The sequence below is a fragment of the Corvus hawaiiensis genome, chromosome 6 (assembly GCF_020740725.1).
Source record: "Corvus hawaiiensis isolate bCorHaw1 chromosome 6, bCorHaw1.pri.cur, whole genome shotgun sequence".
In the NCBI taxonomy this organism is placed as follows: Eukaryota; Metazoa; Chordata; class Aves; order Passeriformes; family Corvidae; genus Corvus; species Corvus hawaiiensis.
In genome coordinates this window covers 10,654,227-10,681,253 of record NC_063218.1, presented here as the reverse complement: position 1 = coordinate 10,681,253, position 27,027 = coordinate 10,654,227, and the positions used below count along the sequence as shown (strand labels likewise).

The 27,027-nt window shown below is 40.5% G+C and overlaps 1 protein-coding gene across 14 annotated transcripts in view; it reads left to right on the top strand.

The window, feature by feature from the left end:
* Positions 1-511: 511 nt before the first annotated feature.
* TRAF3 (TNF receptor associated factor 3) overlaps positions 512-27,027 on the top strand; it is a 70,000-nt gene continuing 43,484 nt past the window's right edge. For 3 of the 14 annotated variants that reach the window (XM_048306182.1, XM_048306181.1, XM_048306179.1), the window contains exons 1-3: positions 13,758-13,869; positions 15,393-20,949; positions 21,794-21,937. The gene's annotated coding sequence lies outside the window, so the exon portion shown is untranslated. Of the gene's footprint in view, positions 666-899; positions 1,035-1,428; positions 1,698-13,754; positions 13,870-15,392; positions 20,954-21,793; positions 21,938-27,027 lie in introns of those variants that run through there. The other 11 variants (XM_048306167.1, XM_048306171.1, XM_048306170.1 and 8 more) reach the window with 11 other exon arrangements.

Here is a 27,027-nt window from a genome sequence, read left to right as displayed (position 1 = left end):
CAGACTCTTCTCCCCCTCCCAACCGCTGTCTTCCCTCCCTCCCGTTATTCCCAGTGGCATTTTCTTTGTTTAATAAACGCTATTGTGTTCGTGGCGCCTCTTTGAGCGGGGCTGCTGCACCTCCCTCGGGACAGGCAGGGGAAGCGAGCGGCTCTCCGCCGCGCCAATCCCACTCTCCCGGAGCCCCGCGTCCCGGCGCCATCCCCCATGCCCTTCCTTCCCCCAGTGCCCAGCAGCAGCGCCCGCCCTCCAGCCGAGCCCCCACGGCTCCGCCGGCACCACCCCGCGCCCGGAGCGGGACGCGCCGTCCGCCGCAGCACAACCCACGCCTCCTTCGCGGGGCGCGGGGCCCCTTTGCCCGAGTCGTGCCCGCGGGAGGAGGGTGACGGAGGCATCAGGTGCAGCCGGGGCCAGCGGCCAGGGCAAGGCCGGCCCCCGGCTGCCGCCTGCGCGCTGAGCGGCTGTGCCGGGCCCGCCCTCGGTGATTGGGAGGAGCCGGGAGAGCAGCGGGCTTCGCCGGGGATTTCCAGCCCGAGCGGGCGGGAGAGGAAGTGCGGGGCGGGGGGAGACGGCGCACAGCGGTCGGGACTTTCCGCCGGGCTGGCGGTCGCCTTCGCCCGGCTCCAGCTGCCGCCCGCCGCCCCGCTTTCCGCACACGCTCGCAGGTAGGGCGGCCGTGGGGCTCGGCTGGGCTCGGCTCGGCTGGGCGGCGGAGAAGGAGGAGGGAGGGCGGGAGCTTTGCTGCCGCCGTGGCGGCGGCTCCCGCGCGGGGCTCCGGCAGCGGCCGCGCTCGCCTCCCGCTGTCGGGCGCTCCGGGCAGGGGGACGGGGCCGGGCGGGCGGTGGGAGCCGGGGGTGCTCTGGCGGGGGCACGGCGCTGACCGAGGCATCTGCTGCCAGGCAGGGGCCGAGCGCGCTGCACCCGCAACCCGTGCCGGGACCTCGGCGGCCGCCGGTGCCCGGGGATAGATCAGCCTGCGGCGGGGCGGCGCGGACTCTCCTGCCCGGACGCACTCGCACTCCAGGGCTTTGCAGGTGCTCCTTTTCACTTACTTATTCCTGTCTCTCCCTTCCCTCCCCTGCCCCTCTCGCTCTCTGCCCCGCTCCTCGCGGTGTGTGTGCCTGTGCGGGGAGGGGAGGGGAGGGAGGCGAGGCCGGAGCGGAGCCGGGAGCCGCGGCGGCGCTTGCGGCGTTTGATGTGTCGTTTGAATGCAGAAGGCTCGCTCGCTCCTGGCTCCCTCCATATGCAGTGCTGGGGGCGGGCCGACGGCCTTTAAAGGGGCATTGCCGGCAGCGCCGCGCCTGGCGCGGAGCGCGGTCCCGGCTGCGCGTCCCCCCGGCTGCCGCTGCGGCGGAGCCCCCGCCGCTCCCCGGCCATGGGGCTGCGCCCGGACCCGCCGGCGCCGGAGCTGCCCCTCAGCGGCGCGGAAGGAGTTGTATTTTCACAAAGTCCGTCTGGCTGGACCGGCGCTGCGCTATCCCCGTCTGCCTGCCGTGAGCGGAAAGAGAAGTGTTTTGTTTTCACGCCATTCATTTCATGCGCTGATTCGCGACGCCGCGTTTTAGCGCGTTGAATGAATCGCCGTGTTTTAGGTTAGGAAAAATAATGTTTAAAAGTTTATACTGAGTCATTCCTCTGCAGATTAACCTATGACTGACTCATAATCTGAGAACTGCAGTGGCTTGTAAAATAGGAAGGTAAGGCATTTATGTCTTGATTTATTTGTGTCTTTGAGTGCCTAAGATCTGAATTACCTGCGGAAAAACGGGAGAAATTGTATCAATGTTAAGAGGCATAATACCATGTTCTGCCGCTCAGAGCTTGTGTGTGACATGACAGACTGTATGTGTTCCTCTGCGTGGATCTTTACCACGCATTAGGGCATCTTTCATCTTTTTCTGTTTCTGTAGTAGTAAAATGTGGGAAGTTCCAATGATACAATTTGAAATATGCTGTTTCTTTGGGTCTGTGACTTCTCTAGCTTGTTGAGATCTGAGCCTTATGTATTGTATATTGTAATTTATGTGTTTTCTATTTCTTGAATAGAATGGTGTGATTTTCCTTGCAGATTTGTCCCATAGGATGCATATAGCATTATTGAGCCCTAATCTGAATTTGCATTCATAGACTGAAAGGGAGTTTGATGTATGATGTAAAGGTGTGCTAGCAGTGTCTAACTTAGACAAATGAAATAGTACAATTTGAAGTAGTTAGTAAAAAGATGTATTTAAAATGGCTATTGACTTGCCTAGAAGCCTGGTTTAAAAGGCTACACTGATGGTTGTTCAGAACTGGAGACACCATAGTGTATACTGCATGTTGTCCTTTTAAATGAGCCATTGGCTCATACCACATATGGGTTAAGATCTAAATGCTATTTATGGTGGTTAGGGAGAGGGCTATTCATTTAAGATGATAAATGCTTGAACGTTTGGACAGAATCAGTTTTTTATGGCTGCACTGGGAAACCCCTCCTCATAGAGCTTGGTAACGGAAACATTGATGTATCATGAGCTTGGGCACTGCAAGCAGGCGGCACTAGGGGGTTATAAAAGTTGTGTTGTTCCAGCACGAGAATGGTAGGTGTTTTACTGAAATATGACTTGGTGAGGTGCTTCTAATAATAGCTGGACCTAGAATATACAATAATAAAGTGCACTCAGTATCAAAGCAAATTAATTCTAATCAAAAGGGGGTGCTTAATGACTCAGTCTTCAGGCTTTCCTGAAGTCCTTCTGTCATTAAATTTGATGATACCAATTTTGGGAAGCCATTCTTGCATGGATTCAGAGCACTTGAGTATCGTGTAAGCTTATTTACTGTTTGTACCTTGGAAAACTCAGTAAGATGGCAGTAGTTAGCATCAGTGACCAAAGATTATTTATGAAGTCTTACTAGTCTGTGTTAATACAGTTTGTCTTTTAAATGATCTTGGGATCGTGTTGTATTTTAGATCTTTACGTTGTTCCTTGTCCATAATGAACACTTTAGGAGGGAAGAGGAATGGTTTTCTTGGTACTGAAGTCCAGCTGTTCTATAGTAGATATGGCAATGCTGAAAGTAGAAAAAGACAAAAATCTTGATTTTTAACTTGTATTGTTAAACCACTGGAATATAAATACATTGATAAGCAGCCGATCACAGTTCTTCAGATGAAAAGGCAGTTTAAAAATAGGAATGATTTAAATCTGCTCCAGTACCCTAAACTGGTCTTGTATGAATAGATATTGTAAGAATAAAACATTCTAATCTCTCATGCCTTAGATGATGTAGTAACTGGATTTCATTAGGTTTTTTTTTATTATGATAGTGTTTCTTAGTTAAAGGTGCTACGTCTTACGATGTGTGAAGACCTCTCATTACACACTGGTTTCATGTATCCGTACACTTGTGCACAGTTCCTTTAAAGAATCGCCAAGGCTTAAGTTTGTTTTTGTTTGGTTGGTTTTTTTTAAGCTATGGATACTTTCTGAATAGGATGCTTGTATTTGAAACATCCTTGAGATTTTAGTGTCTGGCTCAGGAACACCAGAAGTAGTAGGAGAAATTGGAGATTTCAAAATGAGATACGGGGAAAAGAAGCCAAGGGAAGGAAAGTTGTGTGGTTTTGTGCAGCAGAATAAAGGTGTGATTGTAGCACAAGAAGGAGTGCTGTAGTTGCATTAGGTTTTATGTTACACTTTTTAACCTGAGTGATGAAGTGGTGCTGTAGAAACTACAATAGTGAAGGGCTGACAGAGAGGATATAACTGGCTTCCCAGCTCTGCCTACTGGAAGCCCATGCCCTCATAAATTGATAGTTTAAAGGCAGTATATTTAATTTTGACAAATCACAAACATTTCATTTTTTTCGATGTCTTTTTTCTTATGGCAGAAGAAGAAAGGACTAGAGAATTGGGAGGGAAAGGGAGTCAACTTAAAATGAACTGTGATTAAGTGCCCACAATGTAGGAAGATGTGTTCTCTCTCTCCTTTTGTAATGGGAAAGAGGAGAAAAGGAAATAAATGCAAAAAAGCTCTTAGGATACCTAAGGGAAGTAAGGAAAGTGTCCAGTGGAAACATCTTAGAATTTAAAGAGAAAATGAGGCAAAAGGTGATTTGGTATTGAGAATTCTGTGTGTGTGTGTGAGAGGGAGAGATATTTACAAAATCTTTGAGGGAGTGTTTGTTTTCTTCATGTAGATCTTCTCTTCTGGTGCAAAATATGGTTGCCACTGTGACTTCAATTGCTACTGAGTGTTGGCTTTGTAAGTAGGTTAACAGGGCTAGTGTCTCTAAAATTATATACAACAACTGTAGGTCACTAATCCTCTCCACCCCCCAAAAAATGTTAAGCCTTTGATTTCCATGCTGTTGTTCTTTCCCACTGCTTTATTCTGCATGTATAAAATGTGATTTTAGTAGAATTTCAAGTTCTGCTGTTCATCTAGTCAGGGCAGCATGGGAAGCAAAGTCTCAACATGTTTGTGTGTGCAGAAGTTCAATACTGGATGCGTGTGATGGATTCCATGCCTGGCTCACTGCTTGTAGTGGAACTTGGGGTGTTGTGTACTTGGACATCAAGATTTGAATTCTTGCCAGTTGCAGGCATTAGAACCTCAGTGGGCATAACAGGAATGCCATAAGTTGGAGTATTTCATAGTTCTGGTATTATTTTATATGGTTTCATAAAATGTTGATTTGTAAAATAGTTTTCTCTGATGTATAGAGGAAACATTTTGTAGATTATTTGCAGTGATAAAAGTTGCTATTAATTCTGTAGTATAATTTAAATGCTCTGAATGTATCTTTTCACACGAATACCAAGTGCTTCAGTCAAAATGCTTGTGAAAGAAGTAATGAATCTTCCATTTTACATGTTTTAGTGATGACTGTATGGTAGCTCATAATTAGAAAAATTTAACATTTGGAGTAATAGTGGACTTTTGTCCGATGTTTTGGTTTCTGCATTAATATGAAAAACATGTTTTTGTAGATAAAGCAGGATAGGCGCACTGAAGACGAGCTCAAAATGCCATGAGTCTTTACAGCTTTCTTGGGTGTCTAGGAAAACAAGTAATTTGGATTTGATCTGTCTTGAAAAGTGTGTTGCAGATGCTAGTGTAAGATAAGAAGTGCCTTCCTGGCTGCCACTTTGTTCCTGCAAGTTTTGACATCTGTCACAAGAGAGAAGATGGTCCACTGCAGATGCCAGTGTAAAATCTAGGAGAGCTGGAGGCTGGCTTTTGGTTTTTTCTCATTCCTGTAGATGTGTGTACTGTAAGCCTTTAAATTAGGGCCAAACCAACAAGGGGCTTTGATGTTGCAGTGCTGAGTGATGTGACATCATGTCCGAGTCCCAGAGGCAGAAGGGGGATTCCAGTCCAAGTTTCCTGCTTCCCTGGGGAGTATTCTCATCATCAAGCCACAGGCCAGTTAAGAGTAGTGTCACTTCCTTCTCTTGAAACTTTTTGCCATGCCAGGAAAAATCAAAATTCAGTGTGCCTAAGAAGCAGAGCAAGAGCAAGCATAATGTCTCAGTCAAGTGGTTAGGACTTTTTTTTAGGATTACCAGGTTTAGTGAAGACTTAGTCTGCTGATGCTTAGTTTTGTTTATTGTCTTCTGGTGCATTTGAACGTGATGTTCTTCCTGAGGTTATCAGCCTTGTCAGGATGTTTTCTTAAGCATGGAATATATGCTGGGAAAGAAAAGAGGTACTTGGGTGTTGCTCAGGTTAGGTGGTAGCTGACTGGGAGTTCCAAAAATAACTTTGGTGCATCTAGTGGCTTATTTTGTGTCTGGCTTCTTGCTCCATATACAGACCATTTTCCTGGTCTGTAATGACATGGGAGTAGCGGTACTTTCCTATGATCTGAGGACATAAAAATGATGAGGTGCTGAGACCCAGCAGGGCAGTAAGCGTCATCTGTTGATAAAGTGAGTGAATTACAAGTGCTGTGTGGAGGCATTCAGTCCTGCCTCCTCTGCAGAGCTGTGCCATCCTGCCCTGTCAGCATTGTGGGACAGGAAACAGCACTTGCTTCACTCTTCCATTGATGCCCACAGCAAACATGCAGTGCCTCTGTCAAGCTGAATGTACAGGACAGAATTTTTTCAGTGGTAGCTGTTCTGCTGCTTGTACTTGTTCCTGGCTTTCTCCTTTGGATGTTCTAGAAAAGTAACATTTTTTTACTTATTTTATGGAGCCAGCTTACATGATAATTGTGCCTAAAATAACTTTGTAGTAGCAAAGCTCAGCTCATAAACCAAATTGTGAATGGATTTTGTTTTGTAAGCTCATCTCTGTACATGTGAGAGGGAGATAATTAGAACAATTATTAGAGGTTTTTATAATGAAGATCTTGTGTGCTGTACCAGATTGACTGTGCCCTCTCTGTGTCTTTACACAGAGAGGAGCCTTGTGAGAGTAGGTTGCTTTGAGTGTTGAGGCTTGTAAATTAATGATTCGCAGATGTAAGTCTTGATTTTTGCATAGGAAGTAAAACTTCATAATTTTCATTTAACTTGTTCTTGTTTAATCTCCTGTAAACCATCCTAAGTGACTCCTCTTTCTGCATTTTACGCTGTTTAGTTACTAATGGATTGCTCTTGTCCGTGCTGTGCTTCTCTTCCATCTTGTTTGTCTGAACAGTATAAATGCTCTTAATTTCTCCAGCTGGTTCTTCTGATTCTTAGAAGTGACTTATTTTGACCTGCTTTCAGCCGGATTTCTTGTCATTTTAGAGTTGCTAAGGGACAACTTTTATTCCAGGGTGGTTTCGTCCTTGCAGTTGAGTGAAATAACTGCCTTCTCCCCTTTACTTCCTTTTATATCACTCTTTTTTTCTCTTGAAATAACCTGTTTCCAGGATTGTACTTATTTTCATGCTTCTGGCAAGTAATTTTTATCTGCAAAATCCACTTTTCTTTGACCTCTCTGTAGCTACCTGCTTCTCTGATTCCCTCTCTGCCCCACCTCCCACTCCAGGTGAATTAAAATGCTCTTGTCTTCCAGGTCACCAAAGATGCAGTGCAGTGTGCCCTACTCTTGTTTGAAGTACATATGTCTATGATTCTACACTTGCTCTTATTCCATCCTTTGCACTGTCCTCTTTTCTGTTTAGCACAACATCCTCGAGAAGATGTTGTGCTTGGGAATGTTTTTATCATTATGTCTGTTGTGGTTGAACTTGATTAGGATACCAGTTCTGTATTCAATAGGTGAAGGTAAAGTGCTTGTGGTTGTAAAATGCCATGCTCTCAAAATGCTACCATTTAGCTGGCAGTTCAAGTAGGAGGAGGTTGGAGACCTAAAACAATGAATACTACTGAGTTGCATGTGTGCAATCTCCAGCAGTGTTGGAACCCTTTGATGCAGTAGTATTTTCATTGCATTCTAAAATTCAGTGTTTCGGGTAGGGGGGATAAAGCATTTGTGCTAACTTCATTTGAAATTAATGACATGCAGTATTACTTGAAGTCAGTAATATCCTGTTCTCTGTCAGGAGTTGAATCATGTTTCTATCTACAGAACCTGAGCATGCTATAGTTCAGATTAGCAAATACATCTCACTACTCACCCATGGTGTCAATATGTGATGGAAATGTCAATGAATCCTATGCTGTAGTTCAGCTAGTAGATATTGCTGTTGTGTTGCTTATCCTGTTTGGCAGGTGGTTTTTGTAGCTGTGTGGTTTTGAGCATGAACAGAATAATTCTCTTGCAATCTCTATGAAGATAAAACAGGTTTATTGTAATTTGTGTATTGAATTTCATCAGATATTTTTCACTAGCTGGCACCATACATTTCCCCTACTCCTCTTTCCTTTTTGCAAATTCTTGAGAACTGCACTTTCGTTTTGAAAAGGAATTTTTAGACATGCAAATTTCAGTATTTTAGCCAGTAAGATTTTGAGGGAATTTTGGGGGATTTGCTCTTTTGGCAGTTGGTGTGGTTTGGTTGATGTTTGGGCTTTGTTGTTGTTGTTGTGTTGGGGTTTTTTTGTTTGGTTGGTTTTGTGTGTACTTCTATTTGCTTTTTAAAGACAGATTTAGGACAAGCAAATAAATATCTACCCACTGCATTCTATATATTTTTACAGAGGAGACTCTTTCAAAATAAATGAGGAAGAAGCTTGGAATTTTCCTGTTTGTGTAAATAAAGCTTTTAGTACATATAGCCAAAGTATGATGCTGTAATTTTGCAGAATTCATTACTAAGATTTTGGTGGTGCTTTTTGGTTTTGGTTTTGTTGTTTTTTTTTTTAATATGAACTCTCAGTATATTAGGTGACTGTTTTGAGATGAGGTAGGGCAGACAGACTTTAAAAGTCTCTGAGCTGTACATAAAAAGGCAGTTATTCCAGAACAAGAGTGTCCATATGCTGAGTTAATTGGAAAAGTTCAAAGTAGTTGAAGCCTTACTTAAAATGTTGTGATTTCTATAATGAACGCAGAGAACAAAAGGCAATGAGGAAAAAGCCTACTTCTTATGGATCCATTTATACATAAGTTCTGTCGTGTATGTTGGCAAGAGATAAATGGTGGAAGTTTGCAACAGGCATCATGCTACACACTTTATTGATGCTTGCAATAAATGGCTGCCCATCTCCCATAGGGTGTTTTTTAGCAGAATTGCAACATGATGATGTCTGGGAATGCATGACTTCATCTTAGATTGGGGTTTTTCAGTGTTCTGTACACTTTAGAGGTAGTGACATCTCTGTTTTGCTTTCTGAGGGCAGGTTGAAACATGCCTAAGGTAGCTGGCACTGCTGCACAGTTATTGTTGTTTGAGGTTTTTAATAAATTTCTAACTAAAATCTTCCTAAAATCTTATCTCCTGGTTAAACAAATGTCTTGTTGTACTTAATAAATTTCTATGTGAATGTAATGTGGTTGTGTGCAGAAAAAAGGACCCTGCTTGTCTATGAAGAAAGGGTTTGGCTTCTCTTGTAGCTAATCAGATTTTATAGAGTATTAATTAGGCCATGTGCTAAAGTACCAGTTGTTAACACCTCCAGACTCAAATATTTGTCATGTTAAAGAAGGGGGAAAAATGGTGAGCTCTCCATTAGGTGGTGCTGCTGGGATTGAAATATTTATATACCTAGTGGAAGCAGGCTTCTGCCTAGAACTATTTCCATGTCTGTATTTTTCTTTTTAAGGTCTTCTCTTTATTAAAAAAACTTTCCAAAGGCAGGAATACTTGCTAAGATATGTGGTTTTTTTCAGTTTGAAGTGATTAGATAGAATACTAAAAACACAGACTGTCGCCATGGGAAGGTATGGAAGGAGTCAATCATATGCTTTTTGTGTGGGTGATTTAGATTTTAGCACCTGCCTCTGTTGTAGCTCTCATCTGTTCAAGTATTGACTCAGTTATGTTCGTACCCTGCTTCTGTGTAGATAGGGGTACTGTAGCATTAAAGAAATGCAGTCTCAAGAAATACTTGATTTTAAAATCCAGAAATTAATTAGACTGACCATTACAGCAGAAACCCTCTTGTGAATCTTTTGAGTTCCTGTGATCTCTTTTACGCTGTCTACTAGCATTTAATTTTAAAGAGCCGTGTTGACAAGCACATCATGATGGCATCTTTGCCTAAAGCCTGACTGATTAGTGACTTCAGAAAAACCTCAGGGAACAAAGATGGTGCTACACACAGAAGCACTGAGTACCATCTTAAATGCTGTAGGTCCTCCCCTGTGGTGTGAAGTTGATGCTTGGAAAGTATGTGATCTTCCATATGGCTAAACTCTTTATCTGCCAGTTCTACACGTGACTTGGCATCTGGAGTACTAAACACCTGTGATTAGACCCTTGACTCTCTCTGCAGTAGTTAGAGCTGAGATATGAACTAAATTAAAAGTGAATTTGTTAAGTACTCCTTGCTGGTGGGATTGCTTCAAAGACAGAATGAGGTTGCTGAGCTCTTTGAATTCTCCCACACCACAGGGCTGTAAGTAGAAAAAAACCCAAACCCTCATTTTTAGAAATGGTGTTGGCCAAGAGCAATAGAGCTAGTCACAATGGGTTCTATTTTCATTACAGGTAGAAGTATTTTTAGTGTGATTTACAGAATCAAGGTAGCTATAACCAGCTAGCAAAAAAAGTTTAGGGGCATTAATTAGCACTGAGAAAGAAATGCAAGAGGTGCACTTTTTCATAAGAAGCTGAGGACTAATCTCTTTTTCTTTCTTTTGAAGATGTAGCTTGGCAAAAATCCACTTCTTAGAATTGGGAAGTTTAAATCATTTCAGATCTAGCAGCTGGAAACCTAGCTTAACGGAGTTGACCTGAGTTTACCAGCTGTTGAAGTGTTGTGAGAGCCAGTGGATGTCACGTGCAATTTTCTGTTTTCAAAAAGAGAAATTGAGAAGTTTGCAGAATTCTTTGTTGGCTTACTGTAACCTTGGCCAGGATTTGTGTGATTGTCAGATGCTGTTAGTTCCTCAAAATACAGCAGGTTCAAGTAATAGGCAGGGGGATAATTCTTCTTGGTCTTAATAATCTATTTTGGAATAACTCAGTGTGATAACTGGTAAAATGGACAAGCTGTTGTGTGAGAGAACTTGGCCATTAGTGTTTTTATCAGTTTGCTAATAATAACTTAGAGCTTGCTAATAATAACCCTTAAAGGGGCAATTAAAAGATAGCAGCTATGATGTCATCCAGACATAGAACTTCAAATCAAATGAGAACTTGTCATTCCTCAGTTATGTGATTGGCTTGGTGAGTGAGGCCAAAGCCGAAGGTGGAAATGAATCAGGAAGGAAGAAAGTTGTGCTTGGTCACCCTGAATAGGAAGCCTTGAACCTGGCATTGTCCAGGATAGTGCACAGAGAGAAGGCTAATAGTATTCTGCACTCTCTTGGTACATACTTAAATATTAACAAAACTTTGCCTTACCTCTTCCCTCCTACCTTGACTTTCAACTGGTTAGGAGACTAACTGTGTTTACAGGCTAAGATTTGGCAATTAACAGCATTTGTCACTGCATTTTGCTATGCTTGGATTCCAGACTGAGGAATAACTGTTGATCCTTCAGGCAAAATGACATCCAGCAGCATTATCCCATGCTGATACCATGTTGATCAGAGAGGTTGTAGTCAGGACAGTCAGGGAAGAAGTGATAACATATTATAGTGTATTGAGGATGTGCCTTGTTTATTTTTAGGTGAAGAAGGTAATGAGGGGAGGCCTAGGGAGTGATAAGAGCAGGGCTGTAGTACCCCCACCAAAAATGAGTGGGATGGTGAAACATGTTTCTGTTTCTTTAAAAAAAAAAGTAGTAAATAAAAGATCAAACATGAGATTTTGCATAAATGAAGGGTTTTCTTTGCACAGGTATCTTTTGAGAAAGGAATACATGTCCCACACACCTGTGCAAGAATTTACTGATATACTGAAAGCTCTTGATAATACATATGGATGCCTGTCTCAAGTTATTAAATGAAATGGTAGAGCCTGATGTTAAGACTAAATGCAATGTGTCAGGCTTGGTGCTGTTACTGACACCAAAATGAAATCATGTATCTCCACCACTTAGAGTGGGCCCAGAACTGCAGAGTACTGGAACTCACGTTGTACCGTTAAACATAGCGTTTGTCACCACTGAACACGAGTTTTATGTTGTATGACAATGTCAAGTGAACTGTCAAAGCCAAGTCATGATTTTAGGTTTGGGTTTGGTTGGTTTTTTTTTTGGTGGGTTTTTTTTTTTTTTTGGTTTTTTTTTTTTTTTTTTTGTTTGTTTGTTTGGTTGGTTTTTTTTGTTTGTTTTTTGGGTTTTTTTTTGTTGCTGCAAGCATAGTAAATTCCAAGGAAGAGGTGTGAAGACCAAATAAAGATGTACCAATATCTTAGTATAGTAGTCAGTTACCAGGGCTCAAGCATCAGAGCCTATTGCCAAGTATTACATACACTAAGTGAAATAGAAACAAGAGCATTTAGTGAGTGTTTTAATAATGTTTATGTATGGCCTTGTTCCCTATTACAGCTCCCTGAACCCATATGACACATTCCTTAAACTGAAGTCTTTCTGTTCTTCTGGTCTCTACTCATTTTCCTGTAAATAGAAATGTTTTTAAGAAAGCTTTAATGTTTACATACAAGTGACTTCGGAGGTGCTATTTCCTACTGCTACCCTACATATCCAGGTACTCACTGCAAGAGTAAAGAGGCTAATGCATAACAGCTGTAAATTAATAGAGAAGAAGAAGAAGAGTTCAGCTTTTTTTGTCCTAAGCTCATGGAGGGTATTAATCTGTTTTCACTAACTGGAATAAGTGGTGACTGGGGTCATTCTTTCTGCAGATACCCAGTGTGGTCAGTCAGTCCTCTTTGACAGTATTACAGCTTTGCTATGACTGTGGCAGAACTAGTTAGAAGATCCAAACTAACGAACTTCGGAAAAGCAGGCAGTATGAGAATTGAAATCAGGCTGATGAATTTTCAGCATTACGTTAACTGGTAAAACTGATCTACTGCCGATACCGAGTGAGGGAGGAATGCATGGGGGAAATAGATGTTGGAGAGTTACACATTTTAAATCAGTAACCACTGCCTGCAGTTTGCCCATATGTAGTTGTTTCTGGTGGCTGTCTAAACACAGAAGGCTTCAGGGTTGTCTCCAATGTGTACTCAGACTCGTGGATAGTTGGACTGGAGGTGTGAAGTCTGGGAAGCCAATATTTGATACAGGGGACTTTGCAGGCAGAGCACTGTAGAAAGACACAAGTCTCCATTACAGTAATAGGAGTCTTTCATGTGTGGAGTGGTGTTCTGCCTGCTTTCATCTTCTCCTTTTTCTCATTCACCAGAGGCCTAGATCAGGGGCTGGACTATAGGCTGGAACATGGCTGTTCGCTGCTGCAAGGATTTCTTTTTCTGATTCATCCTTTATCTCTGGTCTAGGTTTTTTATTAGTATTTTATTTCTTGTGTGATTGTTTTGTTTTGTTTGGAGGTTTTTTTCTAATTTGCAATGTGAGTTTTGTGTTTTAGATTACTGTACTGAGATTCTTCCCTGTACCATGTGGAGATACAGCATTAGAAAAGAATTACTGAAGCTTCTCTGCTGTTATGTTCCTATCTGAATCGAGGCAATGGGTTTTATGGTGTGACCTTAGCTTACGAGAGTAGCTCCAAGGGTTCTGAGCTCTGTAGGGCCATCTTGCAAAGTAGCAGATTAAGCTTGCTCCAGCATGATTTCCAGATGTTTAACATTGTAGGAAGAGCTGTGCTTGCTCTTGAGATTTGAGTGGAAGACCTAAGGCAGACCACAAAGCCAGTATTTTTCTGTTGTAGTTTTTTGGTAAGGCAAATGGGGAGTGAAGCCTGCCAGTTCATGGAGGGTGAAGGCTTATATCCATATGTGGATAAACATGGGTGAAGTCTGTGTAAGTACAGCGCTGTCAAGACTGACCAGAAGAGTCTAGCTGAAGGTGAGAAGCAGTGTTCAGCTGTCCCAAGGAAACAGAGCTGTGGTGCTGTTTGTTTTCCACGTGAATTGATGGACACCTTGGGAACTGTGCTGAGGACCCAAGAGATTGCGTTGGTAATTACGACATAAAAATGTTGCTTTTTACTTGAGTACTGCAGCTGCATTGCTGGTCTTGGTCTGTATGTTCCAGGCATAGAATTTAGGCCTGCAGAGGAATGAGTGCATTGGCAAGTGACAGAAAGAAACATGCTTTTTGTTTTCTATTCTGCATGTGCTTTTTTCTCTTTTTCCGTAATTACAGGTTGCTTCTGTTGTGCAGTGGAGGCAGCCCCCATCACTAGGTTTCAGTTTAAAAGAAGCATATAGTTACTTGAGTCAGAAGACCTTTCTCATTCATTCTTCTGTTACCATCAACGTGGCTTTTGCTGGCAAATACATAGGTAAAGTAAATTGTCTGTGAGAAGAAAAGTGAGATGGGATGTCGATGGCATTCGTGGGAAATGAGAATGTTTCAGTAGGACAGAATGCTTTAGAAAGGAGTTGCATCACCAAAAGCAATTAATAAGGACTACAGAAACAGTTGTTCATATATTGTGTTATGGAGCACCAGCACTAAGGGTTGGCTGAATATGAACTTAACTGTCTGAATTTAAGCTTCTGATCATGCATGTCCCCCTGAATGCTTTGTGGCCTTCTAGAAAAGTTGTATTGTACTATCATGGTAATAGAATTATACTACTTCAGTACTAAAACAAATGTGGTCTCTGTGCTTTTGACACTTCACATAGTAGGCTTTAGTTTATGATCAGCTTCATAATTTAAAGTGTCTTTTAGTACTCTAATCCTGATATTTGTGCATTTGTGATCCATGACACTAATTGAAAATATTTACTGAATTTCCAACTTTCAGAAAGTTATGTGATGAAAAGGCTTACTCTTAAGTATCATTACAAATATTTTAAAAACAGCAACTAAAATATCATCTGCATTTTTAAATTGGTAATTTTTAGCAGATTAAGAGGAATAATATAACCTGTGCAATGTTTTAAACTTACTCTTTGGTTTTTAAATACAATCCTTAAACTGTTATCAGTCCTCTGAAAACTGAGGAAAGATTCCTTCATTCAGGCTACTTTACTGTGTTGGAGTAAACTGGATTTTATATTGTAGTTGTATTGCAGAATATTTTCCTTGTTAAAAGGAGGAAGGAATACTGTTCAGTTCATTACTGACTAATGATTCTTGGCTCTCTTACTAGCTTTTAAAAGTAAAGTGAAAATGGAAGAACTAAGATGGGATCATGCTTTCTTGTAAATACATTCTGACTGGCTCACTAATTCTCTACAAGAATAATACTGCTTCCTTTAACTACTTCAGTTCTTAGTGTCACAGCTCAGAAATGGCAACAATGTGCTAACCAAAATTTTATGTTTTAATACCATTTGGTGGTAGTCTAAAAGCTACCTCTGTTTCCAGTGTTCACATTTCCATCCTTTAATACCAGAGTGTAAGTCTTTCCTGTGCTGAGTAGGTTGAAGAACAGTAGCCAGTAAAATTAGAGCCGTGTTGTGAAATGGAGCGTGCGTCTCAGATAGTTTCTTTTCTTGGTTTTGGTTTGGGTTAACAGAAGTATCTTTACATCTGCAGTTTCTGGAAATTTAAGAACACTGTGAATCTCTGGCCAATAAAAATTTTCCCATTATGTAAAACATTCTTGTAGATATGCTTGACTCACTAAGTGATGGTGGTGGTGACTTCCTCCATGAAGTACACAGACTTTTGCAATGAGTTTTCTAGTGAACTAGTAAGTCTCAGTGCAGCTTTTTGATTTGCTATAGTTTGTAAGGGTTTGGTGCAGCCTTTACCTACTATTTCTCTTTTCTGCCTTCAGTCTTGTGAGAACTGTTTCTGTATATTAATAGGAGATGCTTGAAACCGACTTGACTTGTTTGTTTCCCGGCAGGAAAGCCTAAGTGCTTAGGCTTTAACTGAATCAAGACCAGCTCTCAGCAGTGGGAAACAATATATTAATCTGTTGGAAGCACAGACTGCAGTCTTGTGTGTCACTGGGGTTTGTGTTGTGAATTTTTTTCATGTAAACAGGTACGTAGGAACAATCCTTCTGCTGTGTATGCTTTTAATGTGTACGTTGAGAAACCTCATGACAGTTGTGTGAGTTGGGGTTTTTTTCTTGGTGGAGTTTTTTTTTTTTTTTAGTATTAGTATCATTGCATGACACTGTGAAGTACCTTGCTCTCCCTTGTGTTTTCACATCTTTAAGTTGATGGTATTAATTTAACAAATCATCTTCAGTGCCTGGGCTCGGTTTAGTTATGAATGAGGGTGATACCTCAAAAGTTAAAACAAGTTTCATTCTCATTTCTATGAATAAAAACCCTCTTGTAGCATTGTTCTATCTCGTGTGTCTTGCACACAATCAGAATGGACTATCTGGCAAGTTCTGCATTCTGCCTGATGGACTTAAGTTGCATGATAGTATATGGAGGCTTGGTTTTTTGTTTCATCAGTTGTATTTGCAAGGAAGGTAAGCAAATTATTATCTCTATTTCACAAAAAAATATTTCCCTCAGATGTTTGATTTCAAATAGATTAAAAATATGATTAGAACTCATAGGTGGTAACCAGCTTCCTCAGTCAGCCACAGCCTAATTTGGAAAACTGCATTTAACCTTAGTTGCAAGAGGAGAAAGTGTCCTTAATCCTTTAGAACAGTACCTTAAATGTGTTTGAGGTTGTGCTTTCCTTCCTTGTTTCACTCTACTTTTTCTGGAGTTTAAAAAGAAATTATGCTCCTTAAAAAAAAGTTAGTCCTGTTTGCCTTCAGTTTAAGCTTTAAATTAGGAACGGATAAAAGAAGTGAAACGTGCTCCTTTCAACTTCTTGACATGAACATAGGAAATTCATCAGTCCTTCAGGTGAGTGATGGGGGTTGTGTCTTTGGAGAGGAGCAGCAGGTGATGCTCTGGGACTATTCTGTGGCTTTTTCCTCCGAACAGGTACAGCTTTATAAAGCTGGAAGGTAGAGAGGCTCTTTCAGAATTCTCTGTGGAAAGGGATAAAAATTAAGCTTTTTTGCTACACTATTACTAGACCGTATGTTAAGCACTGTGACCAAGAACTTCATTTCGGTAATAAATTATGTGAATTAATGATGCTGTTTATATACAGAAGTTCATGTTCTTGTCACAATAAGTTATTTTTGTAGGTTCACATAACAGTATAACAAGTCCTTTTTAGGTTGTGATCTAGAAGCAACATCTGAAGGGTGCAGGAAAAGGAAGTAGTGTGCTGGAATAATTGGACACTCTCTTGGCCTTTTCTCTTTCTCTTTTACCCTCCCACACAGGACCATGAATAATTTATGAAGCAGACTTGCTATCTTTCTGTAAGATGTTTTTTTTTCCTTGGCCACGTCTTCTAAGTTGGTGCTAGGTGTTTGGTGGTGTTTTCCTAAGAAATGCTGTGTGCCTCTGTGCTGGTGAGTAAATGCCTGCCAGAAAGCAACTAGGCTACACATGGCTGTCCTGAAGTAATTTTCACTGTCCTGAGGGTGTTAAGGTTAAGAAGTGTTAAGGTGCTAGTCTTAGACTAACTGCAGAAACAAAAAAAAATAATTAAAGACCTTATTTTACTATGTATATTAGGTTTTTAGGGGAAAGGGATATTCTTGGTCCTTCTTCTCCACAACTTTGCCAAGCTGTAATTGTTTTATTGTTCCTTATTTCTAGTTATTTTTGCATTTTTGACAGTTCCCAGCTTAAGACTGGAGTCCTATTATACAAGGTAATACATATGAAGAGATGGGAACTTGGTAGGTGTCCAGGTAAGATTAGAGAAAGGGGATCTGTTCCCCAACAAAGGAGAATAGAAATATACAGAAGTGCTCTAAGACACGCAGAAAGTCTTTGATAGCTTTTCTGATCTTTTTTTCTGTTTCAAAGCCAACAGGCCTCTCTTTCCCCTTTTCAAATTTGTGATCATGTTTTTAAAATGTTGTATGTCGTGGTCTGCAAACCAAGGAGGGGATTTGAAGCTGAAGATGACCTTTAGTGGTAAATTATTTTCAAGAGATAAAAGTTTAAAATAAAACTAACTAAAACTTTGTTTGGGAGCCTAAACTGGGTAGATATTGTCCACTACAGAAACTGCAAAGTTAACTAAGCCATGTTAGAAGAAAAATAGTAAAATCACTGTTTTAGTGCATGGGAATTCAGGAGCCCCTGCGAGGAGTAAGCAAAGGACTTGTGCACAGCTTTGAGAAATTAATCTTCCTCCCATCTGTTGGTGGGGGGGTGGGTAGTAGTTGTGTTCATTGTACCTGAGTCTGTACCTTTGTTGCCCATTACATTGGCCTTTTAAAGGAGAGGAAAACTTTGAAACATGCCCCTAAAACCAGCCAGCCTTTGCACTGCTTTGAGCCAAACCCCCAAAGGGCGCATCTACGTCTTAACTATCCCATTTCCTTTCTGCTTATCCCCGTATAACATGCTCTGATTGCTGGCTGCTGCCCCTCTCCTGGGGGCTGCAGAAGCTGGGGGCGTGTGCTGAAGGGCTGTGGAGGTTTCTGAGCTTTCCATGTCATTGCCAGCATGAGATCAGCCCTGCCTAATGTTCCAGTGAGGCTGAACCAGAGGAGACTGGGCAGGATGCTCCCCCAAGGAAGACCTGGATCTCCAGGAATAATAGATTGCTGATGGTAGGCAGCTGTGATGAGCTAAAAGATCTGGCCTTGAGCCTGGCTCTGCAGGATGCAGAGGGAAGGAGGGGTGGAAAGCAGTGATGAGCCTATTGTTTCAAATGAGCCAACAACTGGCTGATTGACACTGAGGGCTCGTGGTTGCTTCCTTTGCTCTTAAATGCAGCTGTGGAGAGTGGAGGGGAATGGAGGTAACTCAAATTATAAATCAGACTTCTAGTGTCCAGAGAGGCAGTGGGCATAATTTAAGAGAAAAAAAGATAAAATTCCGTCTGAATACAAGAAAAGGTTTTGACTGGGGGTGTACTCAAACACTGCAACAGGCTGCCCAGGAGTGGTGGTAGAGTCACTCTCTGCAAATACTCAAAACCCGATGGGTGGCTGTGCTTGACCCTGCCTGGACAGAGGGGCTGGGCTGGATGGTCTCCAGATGTCCCTTCCAGCCCCACCCCTTCTGTGAAAGCTTCTTTAATATTTGGATGTATTCTTTTGCTGCTGTTGTGGAACACTTGGGGAATAATTACAAATGCCCCTGCTGGGCACTTGTCTCAGAAATGCTGCTGTTGTGTAATCATGGCAGTTTTAATTGTATAGGGAATGCATCCAAGTGCTAAGTAGTTAATTGACTAAACTCCCCAATTTAAGCAACAAAAGCAAAAAAAATCCACCAGTATCTCCCCTTCCCTGAACCGAGAAAACACCAAAACATCCTAAACGTTAGAAGACTTTTTGGTTTTAATCTCTTAAAATATTATGGTTATGAGAATAAAAGGTAGCTTTATTGTAACAAAACTGTTTATTATTTTCTCCTCATTCCCTATAGTTTTGCTACAAATTACTCTCCCCAGATTATCCTGTGAAAAATGAAGTAAAAGGTAGGCAGGAACATGAGAGGAGGAGCAGCAGAGAGAATCCTAAGAGATCCCACCAAACTCTGCAGTTTATCCCTTTCAGCCCCCAACTAGGGGGACATGAGATGATTCGAAGGAACTTTCTTGCAGCTGTGTTTCTTTGCCGGGCTCTTTCAGCCCTACCCTGATTGCATTTTGCACAGCCCTCAGAAAGACTGCAGTGCAGTAGTTGGCAGGGAGGGAATTACTAGGAGGGAAAATTAAGCTGTGGTGGCTTCTCTTGCAGTGTGGTGTTGCTGAGATCTGCATTTTGAAGGAGGTAATGAACGGCTGCCTTTGGGTTTCCAATTCGGAAGTCTGGAAGCTTGCAAAAAAAAAAAAAGGGATGTGGATAAGTTTTCATTAAATGTCCCTAGAGTGTGCATGGCATGCTGGACAGCCACTAAGCTTATTGATGCAGTGGTTTGGGTTTTTTTCTTGGTACAAAACACCTGCAGTTTCTGCCCAATACTTTGTTTTTAATCCTGTGTGCTCAGAGTGTGGAGAATAAGGTAAGGTACTTTTTGTTGCCTAACATATAAATGATAATGGAAGTAATTTCTGTATGTTGTAGCATGCAACAATAACTGTGCTTGTTGGAAAGTAAAAGTTTTGATTGCCTTTTTTATTGCTTGTAATTCATTGAAATTCTTTGTAATAATTTCCCTGAATTATCTAGTATATTCAAGTTGAGAAACAGTTATGTGTACTTCATTAGTATTAAAAGATGTTTTTTTGTAGTCAGTTTTCACTTTGGTTTTGCAATATGATACGGAATTATTTTCAAGAACAGCGTTCTGAGAATGTTCCTCTTTTTATGTTAATCTTAAGAGCTAAATCCCCAATCCTTTCTATGTCTTACCAATATTTTTGGATTTTTTTTTTCATGCCAGATTTTTAAGGGCATAGCACTGTCATAGTGCTGCTGTTCAGCTGTGGAGTGCACTTGTTCAGTAAGAATGAAACTTCGGAGGCGCCGTAATTCTTTGTGTCTTGGGAGGGGAGGGAGAGGCTGAAAGTGCAAAACTCCCTGCACTAAATTCGGATTTATACCTAGGTATACGAAGGAACAGTGGCCCAGGGTCATTGATATAATCGGTGTCTGAGCTCAGGATGGGTGCTAAGAGTTTTAGAACTTCAGTTTTTTGCTGTGTTAATATGTAAATGTTTAGTACAGAAATTTGTACTACTTTCAGCATATCTCTAGTATCATGGGCTGACTTGTAATTAATATACTGTTTTGGTGGGGAAAGTGTACAGTTGCAGATTTCCTTTTTGTATGAGTAAGCATGTATTCCTGGAGTTTTCTATAAATCTCAGTGCTGGGCTACTTTTCCAGGTATTGTGTTTCTAGAATGAGCCAGATTGGGCTTTCCTTGGCCTGTGTGTATTTTGTCAGAATCTGCAACCACTCATTAGCATATTACTTATTATGATTATGGTCCAAAGTAGCACTGCTGCTACTTTGTTGGTAGCAGTAGCCTTTCCTTTCCACTTCCTGAGGACCAAAGGTGAATTGTAGCACGTGACTAAGATCAAAAAAAATCAGCCACAAAAACCCCTGTTTTATAGCTATGGAAATTTGTGGCATTCCTCCTGACTGGCTAAATGTTATCTTGGTCTCATGTTACAAAGTCCCACACTTGAGCTGTGGCAATGGGAGTGAAAGCCCAGCGCGTTTAGAGTCAGGTAAGCATTTCTGTGACTGTGTGCCCTTCTGTAGCCAGCTATGTGTAACTGCTGAGGCTGATCCATGTCCGCAGCACTGTGTGCAGGATGACAGCTGGGAGCACGCTGCCAAGCTGGGCCCTCGGTGCCGGTCTGCTCAGTGCCACCCGGGAACGTCGCTGCCCTGGCACCACGGAATAGCCGCCCGGCTTGGTCACAGCTCACGGGCACTGTTGGACTCTGGGGTAGGTGGGTGCAAAGTTCACTGGCAAGAGTTGAGCAGCTGAAATTCCTGTAATGTGCTTTGGCTCTGTGTTGTACATGGCCAGGTGAGGTTACTGCTGTGTGCTCACAAAAAGTTGGCCGTGACGTGTAAAGATGAGAGAGGCTGTGAAGGCTTCAGACTTCGTGTACTGGTGGCCTGGGCATTGTGGTAGTATTTGTTGCATCTGAACTTCACTGTCACGGTTAGGAATGCACATAGAGATTGATGAAGATTTGTATTAATTATGCTTTTGGACCATTTTCTTATTTTTCTCTGTGCTTGTAAAAATTCCAGTATCAAACAAACTTCCCCAAATGAAGTTGCTTGCTTCTAATGACCTCTTGCAATATCGTGACAATATGGTTTTTTTTAAGAAACGCTCTGCAGAGTGTTTCTTAATTACTTCCCCAGAACTGGGCTGATGTTTTCAAATGGAATTTATGAGACTTTCCAGGAAAATGGTGCTGCTTTGAAGATTTTGTACAGTCTGTAATGACACACAATATATTTGGGTGGAGAAGTTTTTTGTGTGCGTGAAAGCAAAATACGTTAGCTGTGGTTTTAACTGTGCTTGTCCTCCTTGAATGCTATTTTGTCGAGAGTCCTTTGTGAGCAATAGTGGAGGAGAAGAAAACAATGTCTTAAAATTCATGTTGATATGTTTTGTGTAGTGTTCATTATTTATCATATGTTTAGGTTATTTTTTAAAGTCATCATTAAGAATTAGTTTGATAGTCTAATGAAACTAAGGAAGTAACTTGATAGATTCTGAGAAGCCTGTTACAGGGTTTTTGAATTGTAACTCAAACTTGTTCTTTCTTCAGGGCAAAGAAAGAAACCAGACAAACTGTAGCAAAGCTCGCTTTATTGGCAAGAGTAAAGAGAACCCTATCAGAGCATTGAGAAAGCCTATTCTTCTTTCTTCTCAAGCTGCGGATCAAATGAGATTCAAATAAAACAAAGGCAATGTAAGCAATCAGAGAGTCTTCCAAATTTGGGGGAGGGCAGGGTGTTAGTGTGGGGAGAAGAGAAGTATACAGATTTGATCAAGAAAGCTGTTGCATGGACTTTGGAAATCAAGAGCTTTTTTTTAAGCTAACAATTCCCTTTTTAATATTATAGTCTCTTCAGTTGTCTGTGAAGGAGAATTGTTATGTGGGAAGGAACATAAAATTTCCAGACTGATGCAGAGTTTACCTGTTAGCAAGTAATTAGTGAAGAGGTTAGGAAAAGCAGTGAGTAAGAGCAAAGGTTGGGCAAGAACTGTAAAGGGTTTAAACCTTTATGCCATTCAGGCAGCAGCTCTGATACTGAAGAGGTATTTAAATGGGAAAGGGTCCTGTCACCTGTTCTTAAGGTGAACCTTTTCTAAAGGTTAGATCCTAATAAAATACATACATTTCATGGAATCGTGTTACTGTGAGTTTGGACATTCGTCTTTAAACTTCTTATGCTTGTAACTTGACTTGTTTGTTGCCTGAAACTGTATTCACATATATGGCATGTTCTTTGGTGGCACTGCCACTGCTTTCTGGGGCTCTGACATGGTAAAATTCTTACTTTTCTTTTTAAGGTAAGGATTTTTTTGGCTGCTGGGAAAATTCTCACATTTGTCAAGCATGAAAATTAATAGCATTGGATACACTCTGAAGGAGATTTATTTGGAATTACAGTTTGATATACTTTCTCTCAAAGGTTTCTTTTGCCTTGTGTTTGAGTGCATGGCTGAACTGGGCTGTACTCGATCCAAACTTCATAAGCTTGCTAGCTGCTGGTTAGGAGGCAAATTGCTGCTACATTTATTAAGGATATTGTGATTTTTTTTTTTTTTTTTTTTTAATTGTCTTCTCCTAATATTTGGGTAGAAGAGAACGTTTTACCTGAGAAGTCTTATTACTGCCTTGAAGTAGGTGCTTGGAAATCTGTTTTCCTTTGGTTTTAGTTCCAGTCATGCACATAATATTTCCTCCTTACGTCAAAAATGTAATACAACCTTTTGTGAGAATGAGCATTTATTTTGATGACCTTGGTCTGAATTTTCATGTGCAGTCCTTCCAGCAATTCAGCATTGCACCGCTGGTATCATGAAAGATAGATTTTTACAATATATACTCCTGGCATCTGTGTTGTTGATTTTTGCGTTGTGCATCAAAGTAAAACTTGATTGTGGTAGCGGAGGGCTTGATTGAAATTACTGGTCAAAACTGAGCAGATGAGAGAAAAAAGGGGGCTATATTAAGGATAGTATATGAGTACAAAAAGTTTGTACTAATAGAGACGATCTCTTATGTGCCTATTACATTCAGCTTAGGCCACTTTTTAAAAAAAATTGTCTGGGGATGGTTGTAAAAAACTGGGTGATGACATATCACTAAAGAGGTAAAATTTTTTTGTGGGAAGTGAGAAAAAGTTAGGATTGTCCTCTCTCAGCTGAACTTAAGATGCTGTGGATTTGCCTTAATTACAGCTGTTGTCGGCTCTCTCTCTTGTGTAAGTGCACTGATGAAGTCCCTTTTTTCACTGAGACTCAGAGGCTGTTTGGATTGATAACAAACCTATCCTTGTTCCAAAATGGAATAGCCTTCACTGTAACTAATCACAGCTATCACCAGCGCAGCTGTCAGCAAATAAGTACAACTCTGGTGCAGTCAATACCCAGGAGGATAAATTAGCAAAGTACTAAAACTATATAGATAAAAATGCAGTTGTGAGTATGCAGGTATAAACATATACCTAGTTTAATGATTTCTTTTTTTCTCCTGAATAAGTGTCTTGAAAATTGGAAAATTATTTTTAAAAGCCCCAAAACAAAGAAAACCCACTTTTTGACACCATGGCACTTTTGTAACCCGTAGAACTCACTATTCTGAGATAACACTAAGAATTTGCTGCTCTTGGCCTCAAAATAATTGCTTGTAAATTTAGCAGATACATAGAGGAAGCAGGAATCATGCTTAGCAGATGCTTTGGAGTTACCTTTTTTGCCCCCTTTTTTTTCCTCTTGCCTACCCACTAGTGTATTGTAGATGCTGTATAATGATGGAAAAGAATCCCAGGAGCTGTTTTGTGCCTGGCTTGATGGATCCACATTACAATATTTTTATTGTGTTTTGTGACTTTATGCTGTATTGTAGGAAGTGCTTTTATATATGTTCTGAATTGAATTAAATTTGACAATCCATTGGGATCTTCTAAAGGCAGTCATAAAAGAACTTCCAAAACAATGTGAAGCAGGCTGCAGAAAGGATTCTTCATAGAAGCATTTATAATGTTAAGGTGGTAGTTCTCCTTATATACAGAGATGTAGATTTGTCTTTAATGTTACACCTAGTCTTTTCAGATCCTGAAATTGCTTCCTAAGATAGAAAAACATTGGTGTAAAGTTTAGTTGGAAAGTATCACGGGAAAAAAAAGAGTCTCTTATGACACTTAAGAAGTGTGGGCAAGTGATTTCTTTTTATCCAGGCTTCTAGGAGGGTTTAGAGTGGTGACAAATTTTGCTAGAAGAGTCTAAAAATAATACTTCCTACTAATGTAGAATACGTCAGGCCAGGGATGCTATAAAAGGTAAGCAATGTTCTGCTTATTTTACAGTTTAGGGAGAAACAAAGTGCTAAAATCATGTAGCAATTCTGTGAATTGGTGGGGAAAAATATCCAAACCACTGCTGTAATATTGGAAGCTTCATTGCCTAGATACAAGTTATTTGCAAAAAGTGGGGAATCAGCACTTTCCTCTGAAGTGTCATTAGTAGAGCAACATCCTATAAGCTCTAACCTTAGGATTTAAGCCCCTTGCTCTATCAGTGAGTGTATACTTTTAAGTCTGGCATTTGCTCCAGTTGTAAATTATTCTTTGCATTCTGCATATCTAGACTGTGCCTGTGTGAATCTTTATAATGCAAGCAGATAAGTCTTTATGAGCATAAATTCTCCAAGGAATCTCTGGGTATTCTCATTTAGTTTCTAGTGTAACACCTGGAGGCTTTCAGGTTTGAATTTTCAAAAATAAGAATGCATGTATAAATGTTTGATTGCCATTAATACATTAAACAGAAATGCTTTATTAAGTATTTTTTTGGTAGAGGTGAGCATGATTTCATTAATATTAACTAGAGAAGCCCTCAGGCGATAAGCATGCAAGAAGAATTTTCAACTAAAACTGTCAACTTTATATTCCAAATCTGAAGACACATCTCTTTAAGGCCTTGTGGATGGTGTGAAATGCACCAGTTTTAATGTGTTTCTGAAGCAGCAACAGCACCGTACAATTTTATCAGAAGTTTCTTTGAAAGGTTGTTATTGCTTGTGTTTTTTTGGCTGGGTAACAGTGATGAATGCTTGGTTCTGGGTAGTGATGTGAAATTTGGTAAAAAATTTTATAAATTACTCTTACAACCTCCACATTAAGTATGTTATAGAAAGGTAACATCCTCATCTACTTTTGTTAATTCTCTTAATCCAGTACAAGAGAAACCTTCAAAGGGACCTGGGTTTTTTTGGTCCTTAGTAGTATCCAGTCTGACCCAGGGCTGTAGAGGTGGCTTGTTCTCAAGAGGTCAATGATATCTATTGATCTGAACCCTCCAGAACTGCAGTTGGTGTAAACCTGCCGACAGCAAATAAAACACTTAAGGCTGGCAAGACAAAATAATAAAATAGTTTGTTACCTGGCAAAGTAATCACAAAGAAGAGATAGAAACTGGGGGAGAAACTAGGAAATTGCGTGCACGTTCCAGGTGAAAGAGTCCTTTAATGAGACTTTACAGTTAGAATAATGAATACTGTCATACACCAACAGGCATTTTTGTCTTACATGGACTTGGCTTTCAGTAGCACATTCCTAAAGTCTCTGTTTACTGCAAGAAGAAGCAACATGCTCCTGCCTTTCTTACATTGCTGGGAAGCGTGTTTTGTGGATCTAAATCTTCAGCTTGGGAAAACAACTTCTTCCAGGAACACCTTAATAAAAGTAAGAAATGCTTTAGATAGCAGTGAATGTGAAGTTGTGATTATTAATACTGTGACAAGTCTGGATAAAGGGTCTGTGACACTCTCCTGAGAACTCAACTTCAGTAATACTTTTTTTACTAGAGATGTAGAAACTGGAATGTATTTTAGTGTACCTAGAAATTCTAACACAAGTGGTTTAGAGGGTTTTTAATTTTTTTTTGGTTTTTTTTTTTCTTCCAGATTCTATTTACAAATGTGGTTTGGTTTTTTTTTCACCTAATAGAAAAATCTTAACAAAACACCCACATTTTTCCTGAACTCCAAGATGTTGGTCATAGATAATACAATGTAAACAGTGAAGTGTACAGTGTAGGCATTGAGATCACTGAAGTTAAACCTGCTATTGCTTCATTAAATAAGTGGACAATGTTTTTCTTTCACTCACATTCTGATAAATAATAAAATATAGGCAAATGAAAAGAGGGTTACTGTTACTCTCATTTTTCCTTTTCCTTCCTGAATAAGAAGCAATGGATTCAGACAAAGCTGAAGACATTATGTGAAAGGGTGGAAAATTTCACTTAGGATTAATGAGAGGTTGAATTCTGTGCATGAAAAAATGTCTTCCATGCAGTTTAGTGTTAAATAAAATATTCTGATGATGTCACATCTAGAGTTTGATTAGTATTTAAGGTAGTGTAAAGTATTTCTTTCTTACCTGTGTTCATAGTATGCTGTGTTCAATGGGTTAAAATGGAAGAGCAGGAAATGTTTTATGAGAGTGAGTTAATTTCCATCACAGACAGGACAGATAGATTTTTTGATTTTTTTTTTTTTTTTTAGAGTTTTGTATCTCATTTTAGAAAACTTAATTTAGTTAGAGTGGAAAGAATTTCATGTGGAAGTGAGATACTCTGCTTTTCTAGTTTCACAGCACTTCATTTCAGTGTTGAGTTTAAAAAGTGCTGAGCCATACTTGGAGTTGCATTCTGCTTCATTTATCAGATTCCTCTAAACTCTGCTGTGTTCAGAATTTCCTGGGAGGATTATTTTTGTGAAAGATGAGCTGCATTTTAAAATTAATTAAGTAGCATTTTGTGGGTATT